The following is a 23,141-nucleotide window of genomic DNA, read 5'->3' on the forward strand; positions in this document are numbered from 1 at the left end:
CTGGGGTGACCACAACTTGTAATCAACCCTGGGGACCAGGGCGGGGGTAGCGGGCAGCAGGCAGGCTTTGGGAAGCAGGGTTAGAAGCCCAGGCAAATAAGAGCAGAATTAGGTAAGCGGCATGAGTTTACTGCCTTTTCAACAGAGGAGGGAAGAGGCTTGCCCGAGGTCACTGTCGACTGAGAAAACAAAACAAACTGCACAGTGTGAGAGCTGTGAGTTTCAGTTTTATCTGGGGACTTACCGAGGACTCTAGCCCAGGAGACAGCCTCTCAGATAGCTCCAAGGAACTGCTTCACAGCGGGGAGGGCAGTATATTTGTGATTTTGGTGAAGGGGCTACTTGCAACCAAGCACACATCTCAGTAGAAAGTTGCTGCTACTCATGAGGAACCGGTGTCTGAGGTAATGGTTGTAGTGCTTTTCCAAGTATGGGAAGATGCAAGAATCCAGGTTCATAAAAATGCCTCCTGAAAACATCTAACTCTCTGAAGGCCTGTTCTGCCAGTTTTCCCCGAGCACAGATGGCCTCATTCCTGGTTTCCTCCTTGTACTTCTTTCAGGGTGTGTGAAAGTTCAGCGACTGCACGGCTAGTGACTTCATTCTCATAGAACCAGGTGGCGAACGGCATTTTCTGAGCCGTCGTCACACAGCTGGCAAGGTGCAGGGCCACAGTTCACACTCAGACCTCTTGACTCTTGAGCCCTTTCCTGCACATCTTCCGTAGGTTTTTATGCAGAAGAGGAGGTCTTTTGGTTTTCTGAGACCCAACTTCCAATGTGGGGGACGGCTCCACACCATTAACACCCCACTGGTGTCCGAGAATTCAACTCAATTCAGACACCACGTACCTGGAGGTGGAATCAGATCCCACAGGTTAAGGGCTCCTGAGGTTAAGAGCTTATTCCTGCAAGACTGCGGGCGCCCATCCCCACCCCCCAACCCCCAGCTTCTGACATGCAGGTCCAGGCTGTTACCTGTGCTTCTGACGGACTGGCTATAAATCCGAGGCTCCCATGACCTACTCCTTGGGTTTGACTGATTTGCTAGAGCAGTTCCCAGAACTCAGAGAAACATTTTACTCACTAGATCACCAGTTTATGATAAAAGGCTATAACTCAGGAACAGCCAGACGGAAGAGAGGCACAGGGCAAGGTATGGGGAACAGGCACCACTCTTTCCAGGTCGCCACATGTTCACCAATCCAGAAGCTCTAAAATTTTTACGGAGGCTCCATTACAGGGGCGTGATTGATTAAATCATTGGCCATTGGTGATTGATTCAACCTCCAGCCTCTCTCCTCTCCCAGGAGGTCAAGAGGTGAGACTAAATAGATGGTTGGCTCCCCTGGCTTAGGTGAGCTCCAAAAGCCACTCCATTAACATAACAAAAGAAACCTTGATCACTCTCCTCACTTAGGAAATTCCAAGAGTTCTGGAGCTGTGAGCCAGGAACTGTGGCTGAAGACCACATAAATGAGAAATTCACTTTAGACATCGAAGTGACCAAATACATATTTCTTTTTTTTTTTCCATTAATTAATTAATTAATTTTTAATTTTGGCTGCGTTGGGTCTTGCTTGCTGCGTGCAGGCTTTCTCTCTAGTTGCAGCGAGGGCGGCTATTCTTCGTTGCAGTGTGTGGGCTTCTCACTGCGGTGGCTTCTCTTGTTGCAGAGCACGGGCTCTAGGCGTGCGGGCTTCGGTAGTTGTGATACGCGAGCTCAGTAGTTGTGGCACACGGGCTCTGGAGTGCAGGCTCAGTAGTTGTGGTGCACCTGCTTTGTTGCTCCGCGGCATGTGAGATCTTCCTGGACCAGGGATCAAACCCGTGTCCCCTGCATTGGCAGGCGGATTCTTAACCACTGCGCCACCAGGGAAGTCCCCAAATATATATTTCTTATAAATCACAATTTATAAGGGAAAAGCAGGTAGGGAAAGATCCTGGGAGGCGCCCTCATGGAGGGGCTCCCACTTTAGCTCTTTGGACAACAGCCATGGGAGAATAAAATGAAGTGACAATCAGCGGACGCAGTCTCTCTTTTCCCAATTCAGCTACATCTGCTAGCAGGAAATATCATCATTTCAGGCCGTGGGAGAACTGCTGCTTTTGGAAACCTTTGTCACATCAATGTACATCTCTCACAGTTTCCTTCTGCCCTGCAAAGACATTGCTTTAAATTACATTACACACCCAGCTCCCACCCTCATCCTGGGCATGCATATTTTATTTGACAGCGGCCACCAAATGCTCTGATTTGATTTGGGGCCTTTGCAGCCATTAAGCATAGAAGCTTTCCTCTTTTATCCCTTTATGGGTCAGCTCCCAGCCTGGGATAATATTAATAGTGAAAATAGTAATAACTGATATTGACCAAATGCCAAGTCCGTGCCCAGCACGCTGCTAATCTCTTTATATCTAATATTTCATTTCACGCCTATAATCACTATGTGAGGCTGATATTATTATTATTCCCATTTTATAGGTGTGGAAATAGAAGCTCAGAAAAGTTCAATGATAGAGCCAGGGCTCCAGCGTGGTCTCTCCAACACCAAATGTCCGTTTGTTTAATATGCTGCCTCTCTTGCCCTGGGGACTGGGGGGCTCAGAGCCCTTCACTGAGGGTCACCTGCCTGACAGACCCACAGACCAGACCTGTATCCGAAACCCAGACCTGTATCCGAAGCCCAGCTGCAAACAGTGGGTGCCCATCAAGAGGCCCAAGTCTAAAGGCAGTGGTTCTCCACCAGGGATGATTTTTGTCTCCCAAATTTGGTAAGAGGGAGACAATTTTGTTTTTTATGTTTTGGGCTTAGAGGGGGTTGGTGCTACGGCATCTGGTGGGTAGAGGCCAGGGAAGCTGCTTTGGTCCTACAGCACACAGGGCAGCCCTCACAGCAAGGAATCACAGATTCCAAAATGTCAGTAGTGTTGCAGTTGTAGAGCCTTGCAAGGATGGCGCAGGGATGGAGACAGAGTGTGTGATTAGGAGAACAGGGGCAACCAAATATCCTGCAGACACACAGTTATAACAGGTGCTTTCCTCTTGCTCACTGTGTTCCAGGCAGGATGCTGAGTACTTTTTTTTTTTTTTTAATTTTATTTATTTATTTATTTATTTATGGCTGTGTTGGGTCTTCGTTTCTGTGCGAGGGCTTTCTCTAGTTGCGGCGAGCGGGGGCCACTCTTCATCGCAGTGCGCGGGCCTCTCACTGTCGCGGCCTCTCTTGTTGCGGAGCACAGGCTCCAGATGCGCAGGCTCAGTAGTTGTGGCTCACGGGCCTAGTTGCTCCACGGCATGTGGGATCTTCCCTGACCAGGGCTCGAACCCGTCTCCCCTGCATTGGCAGGCAGACTCTCAACCACTGCGCCACCAGGGAAGCCCTCTGAGTACTTTTCATAGGCCCGCTCACCCACTCCTTTCACTCGCAAAACAACTCTGGGAGGAAAGGATTATTTTTAGCATCCCCATTTGTCTCTTTCAGCTTCTGGTGTCTCTAGGCGTTCCTTGGCTTGTGGCTGCATTGCTCCAATCTCTGCCTTTGTCTTCCATGGGCTTGTCCTTTGTGTGTCTATGTCTCCTCTTCTGTCTCTTATAAGGACACTTGTCATTGGATTTAGGGATAATCCAGGATGATCTCATGTTGAGATTCTTAATTTAATTACATCTGCCAAGACCCTTCCCTCCCCCAAGTAAGGTTACATTCACAGGTTCTGGAGGTTAGGACATAAACACATCTTTTGGGGGCCACTAGTCAACTCACTACCAGTCTGATGCCCACATCATTGCAATGGATTATAAATGTAAAAGCGCCGAGCCCTGGAGATAGTTGGTAAGTCTTAGATGACTCTAGGAGGTGGGGCTTGGTGTGTGGTCGGGACTTGGTAATTATCTGCGGAAGAAATTGCGTGAATGGTACCGTTACCCCCTGTCCTAAGGGAGTGGCAGGAGTCCTACTAGTTTATTCAGTGCTTTGGACCCTGATTATTTGATTCTGTTTGTGGTCTCTTGCATCAGGCTGAGGGTCTGAGATTAGAAGTATGATTTCTTCATCTTTGCCGTAGCCCTGCCTCCTTCCTTCTGCCTACTCGTGTCTGCCTCAGCCCGGTCCCCCACCCGCCCTGTGAGTGGTTCCAAGACCCCAAAGGAGGCACACAGACTCCCCAGACCCCAGAGTCACCCTGAATTTGGGGAGGCAGGTTTGCAGACCCGCCTTTCAATGCCGTCTTTGGGAGTGATGGTTTTTGGTGCTGTTTGCCCACCAGTCTACCCTCCACGCTTCCGGGCACGTGGTGGGGTCACACTTCTGGGCTCCCTTTGGTTGGATGCAGCTGTGTGACTAGTTCCAACCAATGAGTTGGAATGGGTGTGATGTGTCTCAGTTTGGGGATGGGACATTTAAATGCTGGTGCAAAACCCACGAGGGGTCCTTCTCATACATGCAAAGCTCCAGAAAGTGGTTACCCATCAGCTTAGGTCTCGAGGAGGAGGGTATGGAGCGCAGTGTCTAGATGGTCCTGACGTACAGGACGTGCAGGTGAGATACGTACCTTGGTGGCCTAAGCCATTGAGATTCCCAGGTTGCTTGTAGCTGCAGCATGACCTGGCCTCTCCCCAGAGTGACCCCCTGAGGAAGGGAGAGAGTGTGGGCTGGAAGGTGCCCCGGAATCAGTGCAGGGGAAACGCTGACCATATTAGGGACCCTGAATGAGACGTGGTTCTTAGAGGACACACTGCGTTCTGCTCCCCTGCCGGCCCTTGGTGGTATGTGATGGGTTCATAGCCCGTGGGCCCGATGGAAACCTGTCCTTTGGATCAAGGTGAGTCTCAGGGGCCCTCAGGGAGGGAATGATGCAAAATGTCACTAAGGAATGATTCCAAGCCCAAGGAGTCGTGGATTGATTGATTTTGATTCTTTGGGTTTCAAAAATAATCTCTCCAAATACAGTGTGCTGCTATCCTGGGTTTGATCGTGAAACAGAAAAAGGGCATTCGTGGAGACCCTGGAGAGATCCAAATAAATGTCTGTAGTTCAGTTTTGTACCGATGTTAATGTCTCAGTTTTGATAAATGTACCCAGATTCCACAAGGTGCTTTTTTTTTTTTTTTTAAGAAATTCACGTTCTTTTTTTTTTTTTTTTTTTTTTTATTTATTTATTTTATTTATTTACGGCTGTGTTGGGTCTTCGTTTCTGTGTGAGGGCTTTCTCTAGTTGTGGCAAGCGGGGACCACTCTTCATTGCGGTGCGCGGGCCTCTCACTATCACGGCCTCTCTTGTAGCGGAGCACAGGCTCCAGACGCGCAGGCTCAGTAATTGTGGCTCACGGGCCCAGTTGCTCCGTGGCATGTGGGATCTTCCCAGACCAGGGCTCGAACCCGTGTCCCCTGCACTGGCAGGCAGGTTCTCAACCACTGCGCCACCAGGGAAGCCCCCACAAGTTGCTTTTAACATCGGGGAAGCTGAGCGAAGGGAACTCTCTGTGCCATCTTTGCAACTCTTCTGTAAATCTAAAATTACACCCAAATAAAAATTGTGAAAATAATCTCTTGCTACTTAATTGATTCTTTTGGGAATAATGAAAATGTTTTAGAACTAGATAGAGGTGTTGGTTGTGCAATACTGGGAAATGTACTAAATGCAAGTGAATTGTACTCCAAAATGGTTAATTTTATGTTATGTGAATTTTGCCTCAATTAAAAAAAAAACTCATAGGAAGGAAAACAATAAAAGAGCAGTAATTAATACCATAGGTGTTTGGGGTCTGTATAAAGCCTCAGACTTAAGGATAGCTCCAAACTTCCGTTTTTTCCATCACCTTCTTTGGTCTGTTCTCCCAAGTACCACCTCCTCCCTCCCTCTTTCCATATCCACTCCTAAGCCATGGTCCAGAAGACTTCCCATACCGCCTCCTCCTGGCTCCTCTACACTCCCAGCAAGTCCTATCTGCATGTCTATTGGTTCTTCTCACAGAGAGAGAAAAATAGTAGCAGTAATAATAATAATGACTACACTCACCACACATCAGTCATGGCGTTAAGCTCTTTACATGTATCAGCTCCCACGCACCTATGGTCAAGTAATCTCCTCTACAAAGGAGGCAAGACTACACAATGGTGGAAAGACAGCCTCTTCAATAAGTGGTGCGGGAACAACTGGACAGCTACATGTAAAAGAATGAAATTAGAACACTCCCTAACACCATACACAAAAATAAGCTCAAAATGGATTAAAGACCTAAGTGTGAGACCGGACACCATAAAACTCCTAGAGGAAAACATAGGCAGAACACTCTCTGACATAAATCGCAACAATATCTTTTTTGCTCTGTCTCCCAGAATAATGGAAATAAAAACAAAAATAAACAAATGGGACCCAAGTAAACTCAAAAGCTTTTGCACAGCAAAGGAAACCATAAACAAAACTAAAAGATGACCCACAGATTGGGAGAAAATATTTGCAAATGATGTGACCGACAAGGGATTAGTCTCCAAAATTTACAAACAGTTCATGAGGCTTAGTACCATCAATACATACATCAGCTGATTTCATGAACAGCCCTGTATGTTAAATACAGACAGACCTTCTAGACATTGCAGGTTCGGTTCCAGACCACAGCAATAAAGCGAATATTGCAAGTCATGAATTTTTTGGTTTCCCAGTGCATATAAAAGTTATATTTATACTATACCATAATCTATGATGTACGCAATAGCATTATGTCTTTAAGAAACAATGTATGTACCTTAATTTAAAAAATACTTCATCGCTAAAAAATGGTGAGCATCATCTGAGCCTTCAGCGAATCATAATCTTTTTGTAATAGTGACTGCAAAGATCACTGATCACAGATCACCAGCACAAATATAGTAATAATGCAAAAGTTTGAAATATTCTGAGAATTACCAAAATGTGACACAGAGACATGAAGTGAGCAAAGGCTATTGGAAAAATGATACCGATAGACTTGCTTGACAGAGGGTTGCCACAAATTTCAATTCGTAAAAAATGCGATATCTGCAAAGCACAAAAAAGCAAAGTGCAATAGAATGAGGTATGCCTGTACTATTGTTATCTCATCTTGTAACTGCAGAAACAGAGAGTTGGAAAGGTTAAGCTCCTTCAGGTCACCCGGGTGATAAGGAGGAGAGCTGAGATTTGTTTTTTGTTTTGTTTTAACATCTTTGTTAGAGTATAATTGCTTTACAATGGTGTGTCAGTTTCTGCTTTATAACAAAGTGAATTAGTTATACATATACATATGTCCCCATATCTCTTCCCTCTTGCATCTCCTTCCCTCCCACCCTCCCTATCCCACCCCTCTAGGTGGTCACAAAGCACCGAGCTGATCTCCCTGTGCTATGAGAGCTGAGATTTGAACCTAAGTCATCTCACTCCAGAGCCTGTGAGTTGAACACTGAAGGGAGAGTCCACAGACACTGTCCATGGGGATAAAATTCCTCCTCCTAGAACCAGTTGGGTCAACCAATGCTAGTTTCTCATTCACTACCTCATTAATTCTTCGAGCAATTTTTGAATGCCTACTATGTGTCAGGCACTATGACAGGTAGACACTGGGGTTCCAGCAAGAATGTGACCTTGTCCCTGACCTTGTGGAGCTTATAGTCGAGTGGGAGAGATGGACAATAAATAAACACTGAGCGTGTAATGTTAAGTTGTAACACATTCAACGAAGGAAGAAATCTGGTTCCACAGTGGAACATGATGGAGGGGACCTGGTTTAGCTGGAGAGACCCCAGCAAAGGAAGGGGAGTAGGGGTCAGCCAGATGCACAGTGGGTAGGTGGGGGAGGATTTCAAGAGAGAGAACAGCCTGGGAGAAAGCCCCAAGATGGGCACCTACTTGGCTCTTTGAGGCCCTGGATGAATGGTATGGCTGGACCTGGAAAGTTCCAGAATAAGAAAGCAAAGATAAGGCTGATGAGGCAGGCAGAGGCCAGATCCTCAGAGTCTGAGGGGCTGAGGTGAGGCACTGGGATACTCTTTGTTCCAGCAGAAAGTGCTGGCCTATGACATAGTTCGGAAAGATGAGACTGAAGGAACTGGGAAAATGCCTGAAGGTAGCTCAGAGCACCTGAGTTCATCCTCCTGGAAGGTGCTGGCTCCCCTGCACCATCATCACCACATGGGGGCTCAGGACGGGGCCCAGGAGAGAGACGCTTTAGAATAGAGGCCTCAGTGGAAGAATAAGGGAGAGGAAAGGAGAGATGGGGAGGCCAAGAAGCCATCTTGGCATCTCCGCCTTGGTGGGACAGGAGGCATCATCTGTGCAGAGGAGGTCCAGGAGGAGGAACAGATTGTGGAGAAGAAACGAGATGACCTCAGTGTGGGACATTCAGACTCTGCGATACCAGTGAGACACCTACCTGGTCCCGCAGGCCACTGGGAATGTGAGATTGGAGTTAGAGAAAGAAGTCAAGGATGGCACGAGAGTGAAGAAGTCAGCAGCCTAGAACTATGGCGAGGCCTTGGGGACGGAGGTAAGGGAGAAGAGAGAGAGGGAGTTTAGAGAAAGGGGGGAAAGCTCTGAAATAGCAATTTGGCGAGCACCTAGGCTCAGGTGCCTGGAGAGGAAGGGGAGCTGGTGAAGGAAGGAGAGGCAGCACGTGAAGAGAGGTAGGAAGAGGACCAGTCCTCGGTGACCCAGAATCCAAAGGCAGTGGAGGTGACTGCTGCTCTCAGACATTGTCCAGGCACGAGGGTGCAGTTAGACTTGCTAGGGAATATTGGAACGCAAGATGGAGATGGTAATGTTAGTGCATTGGTGGCGTTGGAATGGAGATTTCAAGGGGTTGAGGAGGAAATGTGGTGAGAGGAAGTGGAGGTGGTGAGGGTAGAGATTCCGCAGGATAGGATGGCAGGTGGTTGAGAAAGGCTGTCTTTGGGATGGAGGAAATCTGAGTGTGATGGTCTCTGAGAGGAGGAGCTAGAGTAGGGGTGTGGGAGGGGTGAGGATAAATGAGGGGAGAAGATGGTAGAGCAGGCATGAGGGCTGGGTGCCAAGAAGGTGTGGAGGGAGGGGCTGGACACACTGTGGGCATTGGGATATCGAATGAACTTCTATCAAAGGGCCAAGGGCTTTGGGGGCAGGAAGGGCATCTCCGGGGAGTACCCCCAGGCTCTGGCCGGGAGGTAGACATGTTAGTGGGGGGAGTGAGAGGCCTGCTCAGTCAGCGGGTTGGTAGGTTTGCGGACTGTCCCCAGCAACGCTGTGTCACTGAGGTGTGATCCAGAGGGGGCAGGCAGTGGGGAGTCTGCAGAGCGTGGGGTATGAGGTTGTACGTCAGCAGCTGAGGGCGTCTGGCTTTGGGTACCTCCAACTCCCCAGGGAGCGGCAGGCACAAGCAGGTCTTAGACGCTGGGATCCCAGACCTTTAATTCTCTGAAAGACCGAGCATGGGACAGCCGCGCTAAAAAGACATGTGGAGGGCTAGGAAAACTACGTTTGCTAAATGAGGCCCTGAATGCTTCTGTGAGCCTTCCCAGGTTACCCTCATCACATCTCTGCACAGGAGATGGGAAAGAGGAGTCTTTCTGAGACCAAACGGCAGAGCTGAGTTCAAGCCCAGGGAGGTCAGAATCCAAAGCTCACGTGCACTCCCCACACTGTAGAAACATTACGCCTGTAATGAGGTGATGTTTAGATCCAGGTGAGTTCTCCGTGCTCCGACAGGCTTGCCTTCCTACTCCGATTAGCAGAGGGATCAATTAGCTCATCTCACTTTTACTGTCGGGCTCCTGCTTTCCAAAGACCAATCAGCTTGGGGGAAACTGAGGCAGGGTAGCCCTTTGTCTTTAAATCAGGAGGCAGATCTCCTTGGGACATGTTCAGGCTGGCCACGCTGGCCTGACGGTGGGCTCCATCTCTCCTGGCCCAAGTGCCTGATGGACCCAGGAAGACAGGGATGAAGCCTGACTTCCAGACCGAGTCAGCCAAGAGGAAGCAGCCCCCTTCCGCTGGGATGTGTGGCATTAAACATCACCTCCTAGTCACATTACCTCACCCCGGGGGGTGTTTCCTGCCCATTATCACATGGTGTGGTTGGCCGGATCTCCATTTGTCACAGCGAACATCAGGCATGTGGTAATGGTCCCATAAAACATGCCCTGTTGGGTCTTAATGTCTATTTAATGACACCTGCTATGCTGCTGTGAAGGCTCCCATAACTGAGCTCGCAATGGGAGACGAGGGGCTATTAGATTTGGAGAAGGAGAGTTCTCTGAATGACAGGCTGCCTCTCCCCGGGAGGTTGATGCCCTGCTAGGATGGGTGTGGGTGGTCGATGTGAAACCACAGGGTTTTAAGCTGGAGGAATTTTAGGAGGTGAGCTGGTCCAAAGCCCTCCTTGTTCTAATGGGAAGGCGAGGAAGCTGAGGCCCGGAGGGAGGAGGGCAGAAGTGATTCCAACGGGGACGAATCGAATATCAAGTTTGATTTATTTTCAAGCTTTTCCCAACCGTTGATTTATGTTCGGGATGAATCCCAATCACTCCATTTCCTATTTGGGGAGGGCAAGAAAAACGGAAGCTGTGGGAGCAGGAAATACCAAGGGAGGGGAATCTATTTCTCACCTTCCCAAGAGTTGGAAATCTCTCACCCCCTTCCTTCCCTCCCTTCTTTTCTCCCTCTCTCTCCCCTCCCTTCCCTTCTCTCTCTCTCTCTCTCTCTCTCTCTCTCTCCCTCCCTCTGTTCCTCTTTCTACGTCTCCTGGCCTCAACGCTCATCCTCAGGTAGGGAGGGGCACAGGGGGTCCTAGAGAAAAGAAGCTTTGAACAGGAAAGTAGAGAGAGATTTCACTTCCCCTCTATGTCAAAATCTTATCCTGGGAATGGTGGCCGTTCACAGAATACTTAAAATCCATTCATTCATTCATTCGCCATAAATTGGGCTCAGAGCTGAGATGCTTATTATGCTAGACAGTGTTTTCCAAAGACAGCTGCTCCAATAGCTTCCATCCCACTCGTTCTTCTATGATGAGACCTCATCAAGAGGTGTAGTCTAAGTCCCCTCTTTGAATCTCTGCTGGCCTGTGACTCACTTGTAACCGGTATGATGTGGTTGGACATGAACATTGCATGATTTGTGAGGTCATATACAGCTTACTCCTGGTCTCTCGGGACACTTGCTCTGGGGGAGGCCAGCCACCTTGGGACGTCGGACTGGAGAGGCTACACACCGACCCTCCAGTCAACAGCACCATCCAAGCACCCAGCGAACAGCCAGCACGAACTGCCAGCCGCAGGAGGGGGCCATCTTGGACTTTCCAGCCCAGTCAAGCCTTCAGATAGATGACTGCGGCCCCAGCTGCTATGTGACCGCAAACTGCCTGAGAGACTCCAAGCAAGAACTGCCCAGCTGAGCCCTTCTGGAATTTTTGACCCACAAAACTGGGGGCAAAATAAAACGATTGTTGTGAGCCTCTAGGTTTGGGAATCATTCATTACGCGATGGTCAGTGGAAATCTTTCAAGGATGAATAAAACTCAGCCCTTGTGCTTGACAACTTCACAACTTCATCAGAGATCGGGGACTCTGTAATCACTGCCCAAACTATGACGTGGCGGGTGCTTTAACACAGGAGCACACATCGGAGCTTGCCACAGAGTCAGGGAGGAAGGCCATTCAGTGAGGAAGGGATGGCATGTGGAAAGGCAAGGAGGCATCACAGGAGGCCAAACGGGTGCTGTCTTGATGCCAGGATGGGTAGCTCCAGCACGCCCTCTGACGTGTAGAGCAGTATACGAGGGGCTACTCGGAACCACTGGTTAAATATAGTGCATCTTCCTAGAATATGAATTAAGCCCATTAGGAAGTAAGTTAAAACATTTTCATATGAAAACCAACAAGAATATATTACAAACTAAAAATGCAAAAGCTACATGATTTTTTTAAGGATTGAATTAGAAAAGTTCAAATAAATTTCGTACCTTTTCAGGACTTGCTGAAACCTCCAGGGAGGTTACAGGCTGCTTAGGGGCCCTTTGATGGAAACTTTGAGAAGCTCCGTGTAGGAGAGGGGTTGCTCTCAAGAGGTTTTCATCTGAGGGTGTGATATAGCCAGACCCATTTAGAAAGATTTCTCTGGAAACAACTGGCGAAGATGGTCTGGGCAAGATCGAAAGCAGGAGTCCTATTGAGAGCCAGCTGGAATGTCCAAAGTAGAGGCTTCGGGGAGTAGGAGGAGAGTGGGAATGAGAAGAGGGGTCCACTTGAAAAGACCTTTCAGACTTAGAGTCGACAGCACTCCTATCCAGCCTTTCAGGTCTGGCTTGGATGTATCTTTCTCCAAGAACGTTCCATCTGGTCTGGATTAGAAGCCCTCCTAAGTGGTCTGACAGCTCCCTGTGTTCTCACCATGCCACCATCACACGGTGCTGTCGTAACATTAACAAGACTAATGGCATTTATTGAATGCTTCCCACATGGCAGGCATATTACTTGTTTTCAGTTAGGAATTTGTTCACCCGTGTAGAACAGAACCCCTTCACACACACACATACACAAAGAGTGACTTCAGCAAGCAAGTGGCCTAAGCAAGAACTATTCCTCGTATGATGAGTCTGGAAGTAAGTGGAATAGAGTTTATGCAGGTGTCCAAGGATATCGTTTGGAAGTCAAGTTCCTTCCAGTTTTCTGCTCCACCATCCCAAGCATGTAGTTTCACCCTCAGAGTCTCAGAGTGGTTGGGTGTTCCATATATGTGTTTCTGACAAGAAGATGAATGAAAAGTGTCTCTCATGAAACTTTGTCCTTTTATTCAGGAAGGAATGCCCTTGCCAAGACTTCTATCTACTTCTCACTGGCTAGAACTGAGGCACATGCTACCATAGCTGCAAGGGAGGCTGGAAAGTTGAGTATTTTGGCAGGATGCCTTGTCATTCCAATAAAATTAGGGTTCTCTTAGTAAAAAAAGAAGGGGATCATGAATATTGGGTAGGCAACTGGCTGTGTCTGCCATACCATGTACTAATTTCTTTAATTCTCACAATAATCCCATGATGTACTTGTAATTTTATTATTTTTAATTATTATTTTTATTATTTTTGTAATTTTATGGATGAGGAAGTTGAGGGACTGGGAAGTTAGGTGAATTTTTTTTAAGATTACATAGTTAGTAGGAGGAGCTGGAAATGGTAAACTCCTATGAGACTGTAAGTGACCTGACGACAGGACCATGTATTTATTCTTTTACTTGCATTACTTTATCCCCATCACCTGACAGAGTATTAATTGGTTTAATGACTGATTGAGTGCTTTATTGACAACCTAATAAAAGTCTGTACTCATTTCATAGCTGGCTTCCCTGTCTTCCATCTCATGACAATGGAAAGAGAGATCAGAAAGAAACTCCATCCTGACATGCTTTCCTCTTGGCCAAGGTCAGCTCAGATTTGGTACAAGGACTAAGGTCTGCCGACTGCCAGCCCATGCTTGGCTGAGCACACCAGGGCTTAATGAGGTCTGAATTGTTTCGAGGAGTGTTTTTAACAAGTTGTAAATGTATTTCACCAAGTCCCATTGCTGTATATAATTGATGCAGATGATGGAAAGCAATCATGATCCTGTGAATCATTTGTGTCTGTTTACAAGTACATTTCATTCCCCATCTTCCAGAACAGATGTGCAAAGCAAACTTTAAAGGAAATGTATTTGGTGTTGACATATGGTCAGACTATCTTGCATTCCACTTCCTCACTGGCTCATGTGATATGTGAAAAACAAAAAGGCAAACTCATAATTACTATAGATTTTATTTTTTAAAATACCCACAGATCATTGCTTTTAAGTATAAAAAGGGCATTTGCAACAATGATTACTTTATCTCCACTTGGTTTGTTTTAGGATAAGAAATATGGCCGACACCTTGGGATGTAATTATTTGCTTTCATGTCTGTTTCTCTCACTTAAAGAAATGGAATGCATCTCATTCCAATTTATAACCTCCCCTTACTTGCCCCTCATTGCCCTTGCTAAGGCTTAGCACAAGTCTCCGTTTATTGAGTGTATGAACAAAATGAATAAAGGAATAAACCTTCTGGAAGAAAAACTGAAAACCCTGAAGGGGAGGATTTTATTGCTTGTAGTGTTTGAGGTTGTCTAACAGTCTATATGGCAGTTGGCCTTAAGGAGTGAGAGTAGAGGACTTGAACTAATGAGGTTGTATCAGTAGCTAATGGTATGGTAATGCTGCATAACAAACCACCCCAAAACTCAGTGGTTTAAAACAGTAAGAATTTATTTTCACAATCTTGGATCTGCAGAGTGATTATAGTATGACTGATCTAGGGTGGGCTCAGCTCCAGGCTACAGGGTAGACTCAGGTCTTTTTCACATGTGATTCTTCTGGGACCCAGTCAGAAGTGGCAACATCTATCTGGCACATAATCTTCTCAGGTGTATCACTGGAGTACAAAAAAGCAAACTCAATTACACAAGAACATTTCAGGCCTCTGATTGTGTCACATTACTAACATCTTATTGACAAGTCATATGGTCCACCCAAAGGTCAAAGAGTGAGGAAGAACATGAGGCCATGGAAAGGGCATGCAAGTAAAATTTATTACAAAGCAGTGAAGAGTTAGAACCAAAAATTCAGTCCACCACAATGGAAGCTATAGGAGTAAAGAGGAGGGAATGGATAAATGAGGTGATAGGCAGAAAGAATAAATAGAAGTTGGGAGCAGATGGGATGTAAGTGGGGAGAGCAGGGGGAAAGTCTATGATACATCTAGGTTACTGAGTCAAGATTTTAGGACCATGAAAGGGTAAGAACTACTACAGTAGGCTGGGCATTCCCTAGCTCGGGACACTTCCTAAGGCATCTCAAAGACCTTCCAATGTAAAAACGTCATAGTGGCACATAACTTATTCTGTAAAATAGTAATTTCCTAAGAGTTATTAGGTCTGTTGATGAGAGTAGAGACCAAAAAGCCAAGTGGAGGTAAGATGGTGGTCAGGTAGATAGCCCACCCTGTATCAGCTGTGTGACTCCTTCCCCAGCTGGCTCTGTCCTCACGCCCCTGCCACCTGGCCTCTGCTCCCCAGCCCCCACTTTTCTGATGTGACTCTCACCAGCTCGTCAGTGATTTTCTCCATGCTAAGTCCAACGGACACCTGCCAGCTCCCCTTTTAATTCTCTACACCATGTGACACTGTCAACAATTCCCTTCCTGAAATTCCCATTCCCTGGGATTCTGCTTTGTGATTCTCATTTGCATTGCTCTCCTATCTCCCTGAACATTTTTTTTCTCACTGTCTTTTCCTGGCTCTTTCAAATTTTCAAGGAGGGAAATGTTGGCGACAGAGATAGAGAAAAGAAGTAGTTGGCAGTAAATAGTCCAACAGTGTTTTGCCTTGGAAACAGCTAGAGCCTGATGCTAACGATGCCTGCTGTGATGTGGAATTGGATGGACGGTAGGCTCATGTGGGGCCTCCTGCCTCATTTGAACAGTGACCCCCACCCTCACCTCCCGCCGCCTCCAGTAATAAATTCAGACACGAGCTCAGCCAGTATTGGCCACATCAACGTTTCTGACCCCCTTCCGAGTTTCTGAGGGGAGGTTTTGTAGCTAAATCATCTGGGTCTCCCACATAGCCCTAGCACGGGGCCTGGCACATAGCGGTGTGTTCTACTGATTGTGCCAAGTTAATACCTATCACATATGCAGAGGGGAAGGGGCACAGCCATGAGTTAAAAAGTTAAAAATCTGCTTCTCCCACTTCACGACAACCTTCAACCTATCTTTCCACTCCATCTCTCCTCCCGTCACCTGTCTGTGCTCCACTGAAATTGCTCCCATGTTTTATCCGAATGGCCATTCACCTCCCCACCCTCTCCCACCCCTTCAGCATTCAGCTCAAATGCCGCTTCTTCCATGAAGCCTTCGCTGATTTTCCAGCCGGAAGCAACCGCTTTGCCTCTGAACTCCAGTAGCCCTCTCTCTGCATCTCTTCTGGAGCATTTTTTGACTGTCCACCGTGTGTCATGTTACTTCTGTCTGCTGCTTATGTATTTCCTTACCTGATTGCCCATTCCTTGTCATGGGGAATTTGGTCCAAGTTTTGCTTTTCCCCAGTATTTAGCTAATGATTCGAAAAGAGTGGGTCCTCAGTAAATCTTTCGGTAATAAACAAATGGGGGTGGGGGCGGCAATCTGGGGAGAAATCTGATATGTTCTTGAAAACTCCTCTCTCAGGCTTGTAGTTTTGGAAGAGAGAAGAGTAAAATCAGTTTTTATTGAATCTGTCTCCTGTTTGCACAATTATTTTGTGGTCTCATTCACTGGGCCAATTATCGTTATGAAGATGAATTACGACAGGCGAGAACCCACTTGCCTGGATTACTGTGTGGTAACTGTGTAATTAGCGGCCGGCGTCTAGGAGGGGAGTTTGTTATTTCCATCAGAAAAAAACAAAAACACATTATGATCCATAAAAAACAATGAGCAATGATAATTTCATTTTTATTGGTCATTTAAAAACATTCACTGATAATTCTCCCCCTGTTTAATAGGCATATGTTTGCTTCCTTCAAAATATATCCATAAAATTGTTGGAAAAAAAACCCCACTCTTACATAATCGTTCAGCCTTCTCCCATCATGAAACCTTAATGAAAGATTTTCAAAGATGGAAAGTGTATAGTTCAGCAAGGGCATTAAACAAGTGGTACAAGTTACCCTGAATTAGCAGGTCTTTCCCAAGAATCTGGCTTGGGCCAGGCCCCAGATGAACTACTGCATTGTCCTCAAGCCAGGGGACTTTTCACACCTGAGAGGGTTTATCCTCTGTTTTGCCTTTGAATTAAAACTAGAAGAGTCCTTGTCACTAGTATCCCTTCCTTTCCATAGATAATCAAGAGGGGACTCCAGGTCCTTTCAGGGTAACTGTACTCCAGGGCTAGGCCAAAGGTAGACCCGAAACAGGTGATAATAAATGTTAACTATATGAGCGAATGACCCTAGGCTGGCTGGCTGGCTGGATGGATGAATGAATGTCAGATGGATGGATGGGTGGATTCCATTGAATTGGATGGGACTTCCCATATCACATTCCTTGTGGTTCTTGCAGAGACTATATATATATCTCACTGCCATTGGTTCCCAGCTCTTATGGAAAGAGAACCAGAATCTTGAGCTCCCAGGGAGCTAGTTACAGCCTCTGGATCCACCTCTCAGGTTCAGAAAGGAAAACGCTTTCAGGTGTTTCCAAAACCACCTTAGGAAATTGTTTCAGTCTTCCTAAGTAGAAATTCAGTCCTCTGTATGAAATGTGTTTTCTTTTCCTTCTTGTTCCTTTCGGCTGTGCAACTTTGTTTTCCGGCCCCTGTCAGATCCTTGGCCTCTAGGTTCACTTTCCTATCATGTGCAAGGCCAGAAAGTCGCCATGGATGAAAATGGAGATTGAAAATCCAATTGGCAGCCTCTCAGAGGGAGGAAACCAGTTCAGCGACCTTCCAGACATGCTGGTTTCTCTCCAGAAACAAGATCCACCAATTGACTCATGCTGTGAAGTGCTGGAAGCCTGACCAGGCTTCTCAGCATGTGTGTTTGTGTGTGTGTGTATGTGTATGTGTGAGTGAAAGTCTGTGTGCCCCCATGTCTCCAGAATTCTTCCTGTGGGGGGGAAGGTGGGAGAAGGGAGGATGGAGAACGCTCTAGGGCTTGCCCCCCTCCTTCTGAGCATCAGGCAGGGCTGGGTGGCCGCCAGCAGGCCGGTGGGCCACACCCCAGTCTGTGTGTTTGCTCCTGGCTGAACCCCAGGTGAATGTGGCTCCTCCCTGAGCTAAGCTTGTCTGCCATGTGCCCACCCAGCACCCAAGGTGTCTCTGAGACCAAGACCCAGGGTATCCTTCCCACATTCCTGCACCATGACCTCCATTTTGCTGGCACCTGTGGTTCCCCACAAGCAAAGCCCCAGCTGCAGCCTGGGGTCTGCTGTGCCCTGGCGGCTCTCCATCTGCCCTTCCTTTCGTTTCCTACATCCCATTTGGCTTTCTTGGGCTCTGCAAACACTTTCTGCCTGTACCACTCTCTGACACTATGTAGCAGTCTTCGAACCACTGTTTGTCCCCGGAGGATCATGGGAGGGGCTGTGAATGAGCCAGAGTCACCCACCCCTCCTGTCCTGGGTGCAGCTCTAAGTTCCCGTCCTCCTGGGGATCATCACAGCATTGTCCTCTACCCAAACAGGTGAGCCATTCTTCTCTATATCCCTTAGGAGTATGTCTGGAATGACACCCACTGGTGTGGCTTCTATAATAAGTGTGTTGATGGAATTTTCCCGAGTGGCAGGGGGGCCACCATTGGATGATGGAGGATGGAAAATGCTTATGATCTTTGCTTAGATGCTAGGAAATGCCTTGCTTTAGTCAGTGGAGTGGATAATTTTTCTATATTTGTGTGATTTTTCCCCTCATTATTCATTTGCTCATTGATGTGTTTGATTATTCATTCAACAAACATTTCTCAAACACCTAATGAAGCCAATGGGTCAGAGAAGTTAGCTCGGGAACTGGGCACCCTAGGTTCAAACGCCAGCTCCCTCATTTCCACACAGTTTTTTCAAACCCCCCATTCCTTATCTGCTAAATAGGAGTAAATATAGTATCTGCGTCGTGAGGTTGTTCTGAGGGATACAGTAAGATCACGTTTTAAATCCTCCATAAATGTTAGCTACTATTACTGTCATTGATGTTGTCATTGTCACTATTACTTTTAGCCAAATGTCGAGTGGGATGCTGGGAAAACAGAGATAAATAGCATGGCCCCTGCCCCCCAAAAGCTCACAGCTGCAAAGGCTGATATGAAAAGTGCCAGTGAGGGTCAGTGGCAGAATGATTGAAGGGGCCTGTGAGGATTGCAGAGGAGAGACCTGTGAACTCTGCCTGGGGACACAGAGAAGGCCACTCGGGGGAGGCAAGTCCATTCAAGTGGGCCTTGAAGGGTATTTAAGATGCTAACAGTCAAAGAGGTGAACGAACGACATTCCAGGCAAATGGAAGACCATGAACATGGGCAAAGGACAGCTAACCATCTAGAGTAGCTGAGCATCAAATGAAGATGACAACAGGGAAGAGGATGGTCATGTGGCCAGGTTACAGAAAGCCTTGAATGCCAAGCCAAGGCGGGGGCGGGGGGCATTTGGGTTTTATTCTATTGGCCATGGGAAGTGATTCCAGCATCTTAAGCAAAGGAACAATGGGATCTGATCTTTGCCAAGGGAACAACTTGCCATTATAAAAATAAATACGTTCACCTGAGACTCTGAGAAAACGGGCAGGAATAAGCAGCCAGATTTCCAGCGCTTTGCCTGTGTGAGCTAGCTTCCTGCCACAGGCTAGGGGGCCAAGAAGAATGATGTCACGGAGGCTGTGGGATGCCTCGTGTTCAGAACAGGCAGCCAAATGACGCCTACCAGGCCCCGTGAGGCAGGGGAGGTAAACAGGAAGGCATTTAGCACGACACCGAGCTTCCTCCAATCCCTGCGTCCCCAGTGGGCTCCTGGCAATCTGGGGAAATTATAGATGGGACACTGAGGGACAAAGCACATTAGAGCCAGATGGACCTGAGTCTGAATCCTCATTCTGCCGGTGTGACCGTGGGGGCCAATTGCTTAACTTTGCCGAGGCTCAGTTTCCTCATCTGTAAAATGGGAATCATGGTGACCGTTTCACAAGGTCGTGGTAAGGACTCAGTGGGAGAATGTACGGGAAGTTTTAAGCACAACGCCAGGTATGCAGTAAGTGCTCATCAACTGGTAGATGTTAAAAGGGGCTTTGGGAACTTTGAAAAGACTCAGCACACAGGCCTTCCCCACTTCCCACCACCCCTTCCTCTGTCAGGTCTTCTTGCAGTTAACCCTCTGCCCAGGCTGCAGACTGCCCCAGGGCTGGCTGGAGAGGAGCAGGGGTGGGAAAGCACAACTCTCTGCCTTGGAGGGTTTATGGTCAGAGAAAACAAAAGCATATCATGCATTTTTTCACCACTTTTCTCCTAAGAGGGTAAAATACACATCATACATCTTTTTTTCCCCCAGAACCTTACAAATTTTAGCTGTAAATGGTAAAACACATCAATGAATTTCCCCATGAATATTTATTGAAATTTCACTTTTAATACAAAGCCATTTGAAAAGTGAAACTCCAAGGAAAACGCATTTTGTGCAGCCATTGATCTTAAAATATTTACTATGAATATGCTCATCCTAGAAATATTACACACTGCTTTTTATTATTTGTTCTGGATGAAATTGCAGGGACTTAGCCTAGTGGGTTTTTACAAGCTGAACAGTATTGTCAAGATGATCCTCTGGACGGCATTCAGCTAGCTTTCTTTCTAGTCCTTGATTCGTTGGTTTCTAGCAACTGTTCCATAGGTGTCTCTGGGATTCACAAACGGCTAGTCAATGGTGACTAGAGACACACCTGGAGCAGGTAAGCTCTGAAAACAGACAATTAGAGAAGCATGGACACTTGAGCTGGAAGGAGCGTAGAGGTCACCTGTCCAATGCCCTCACCTATACATAATGGGCCCTTAAAGATTGGATGCCATTTCTCAACCCATCCACTGGTCTGGCAAACATGAGAAAGAGTGATAATCCCCAAAGTCCATGAAGACGCAGGGGAATAAGCATTTTATACATTGCTGATGGGAATATGAACTGTTACAGACTTTTTTGAGAGCAGGCCACCAGTATTGATTAAAAAAAAACTTTGAATCAGCAATTTCACTTTTGGGAATCTGTCCTGTAGATCTAAAATCACTCGAATAGAAATGCATATGTAGAGTGATGCTTTTTTCAGCATAGTTTGTAGTGGCCCTAACTAGAAAATGCCTGGATATCCATCAAAAGGGCAATGTGTGAATAAAGTGTTCTCTGATTCTGTAGACCGGTGGTCTCTAAGTATTTTTGATTGCTCATTTAATGATAGCATGCGCCTCCCAAATATGGATATTTATTTGCATGTATGAATATCTTAAGTGTAGGATAAACAAATACAAAATAGAAATTTTAAAAAGATGAGATAAAAATAAAGAGAGACAAAACTTTGAATACTTTTTCCTTGTGCCAATGGGGTGTATGCACCCTGTTTTGGAGATCCTTACTAGAGAATATTATGCTACCTTCCTAAAAGAGTGAAATTGAATTTTTGGGGCCATCCTTTGATTTTGCAAAAATGTGATTATACAATGCAGATTGTCCTTCCTTTTTATCTTCCACCAAATGATGCACTATATTCACGGATATAGATATATGGATATAGGTATAGAGACACACACACACATGCTTTTACATATTCATAGGAATATAGAGAAGAGTGTGAATGGATTACACCAGGCTGTCACTATTGGGACCATATTGGGGGCAGGACAGGAAAGTTTGAAAAGAAAGGAAATTGGTGGGGGGGAAGATATAAAAAAGACTATAGCAAAATGGGAAAATGTTCGTAATATAATGCTAAATAAAAAGGAAAGTAAAAGTCTACATTAGTTCACATAGGTAAAACATTAAATTAGCATATGAAAAGGGACTAGAAAACTATATAGACAAATGAGGGTAGTGATTGGATTAGGTGCATAACTTTTGTCTTGTTTCGGTTTTCATTTAACCTTAATATTAACAGCTACTGTCTCGTCTCCCTCTGGGGTATTTACTCCTAGGTTCTCCTTCTCCCAGGACAATGACATCACCCATTGTTCTCTCTGCAGAGACCTTGTGCATGCCGGCGCCCATGCTCCATGGACCCCACGCTCCCGTGGTTTCATTTCACACACCTGGCAGACAGGCTTGTGTCTCTCAGGCCCAAGTCCAAGTGACCAAAAGAGAGAATCGGATCACCCCAGCTCGGGTTAGAGAGTCCCAGTGAACTCTGGCTGGGAAGACAAGGTCGTGAGGTTAAACCCAGATGTCACCTCCACCGCCATGTTTGAGTGATAGAGAAGGGGATGGAATCTTCCACAGATGGATGCATGGTTAGTGGCCCAGACAGTTCTGGAGCCCAAATCCTGCAGATCCCAGGTCTGGTGAGCTTTCCCCTCCCCAGAGTTGTCTTATTCTCCACATCCGAGGACTAGCTCAGTGATTTATGGGGTTAGGACATGCAAGAGGTATCACACAGGGCATTTCTGTGGGAAAACGGCAGAGTAATTCACAAAAACAGAATGTGGGTGTTTAAAGGAGTGAGAATACATGAGCGTGTCTCTGGATTATTTCCATCTGTTGTTCTTCTGCAATCAAAAATCTGTATAAAACATTTCACTTATGGAATCCGCTGTCCAGTGCAGCTGTCAGATCTGAGGGTTTGCTGGCAGCCTTTGCATCAAACATCGTCTTCCTGGCCCCATGACTTGGCCTGGCCCCATGACTTGGCCTGACCCTGAGCAGCAAAAAAACCTCAGCCCAGTGATGAGAAAGACAGAGAGAGAAGGTTTGGGCAGAGGGTCCTTGGACGGGGCAGCCATGGTTGGATAAGCCCTGCTTGGTGCTCTGAGGGGCAGGAGACGAAGTTAAGTCCAGGATGCTTCCTCAATCAGAACTCAGTGGTGTCCGAGATGGTCCCACTGTCCTTGGCCACTGGGCCGTTTGAAGGGAAAATTGAATTAAATCCTAACATGCTTGGTACATCTGAAAATTTGTCATAGTAATTAAATGCTAACAAGGTGAGGGAGAATAAATGAATAGTTTCCTTAAAGATTACACTCCACCACGCAAGGTCAGGTGGAAATTATAAGTAATGTAGTGGTGTAGTCAGATCACTCCGGCTGAATAAATGTCACGATGAAGGCAAGGAGTCATTCCGTTTTCTATATTTGAACGTCTCATTAGCGTCTGTGTCATTCAAAGACGTATTGGGTGGCAGAAAGGTGACATTTAAGGCCTCTCATGGAAAGCCAAGCCCTTAATTATCTGATGGAGGTTAATGTGGCCATGGAACAGGGGAAGCCTGGGCGGAACAGGGAGTAATGGATCATGCTGAGAGCTGGTTTCGTGGTTGAGCCCATGGAGTGGACCATCCCATTAGGATGTCTGGCCAGAGTTTTCCTGACTTGGTGGTTCCCTGCCAGGCTGAATGTGGGGACCAGGACAGTTCTCCTTGGTATCAAGAAGTGATGCCTGTGATT

At 46.6% G+C, this 23,141-nt stretch overlaps 1 protein-coding gene across 1 annotated transcript in view; it reads left to right on the top strand.

Moving 5' to 3' along the window:
• Window positions 1-23,141, top strand: part of AIPL1 (AIP like 1 HSP90 co-chaperone) — a 214,354-nt gene that overhangs the window by 188,331 nt on the left and 2,882 nt on the right. The window lies entirely within an intron of this gene.

The sequence above is a fragment of the Balaenoptera physalus genome, assembly GCF_965194825.1.
Source record: "Balaenoptera physalus genome assembly, chromosome: 20".
Lineage (NCBI taxonomy): Eukaryota > Metazoa > Chordata > Mammalia > Artiodactyla > Balaenopteridae > Balaenoptera > Balaenoptera physalus.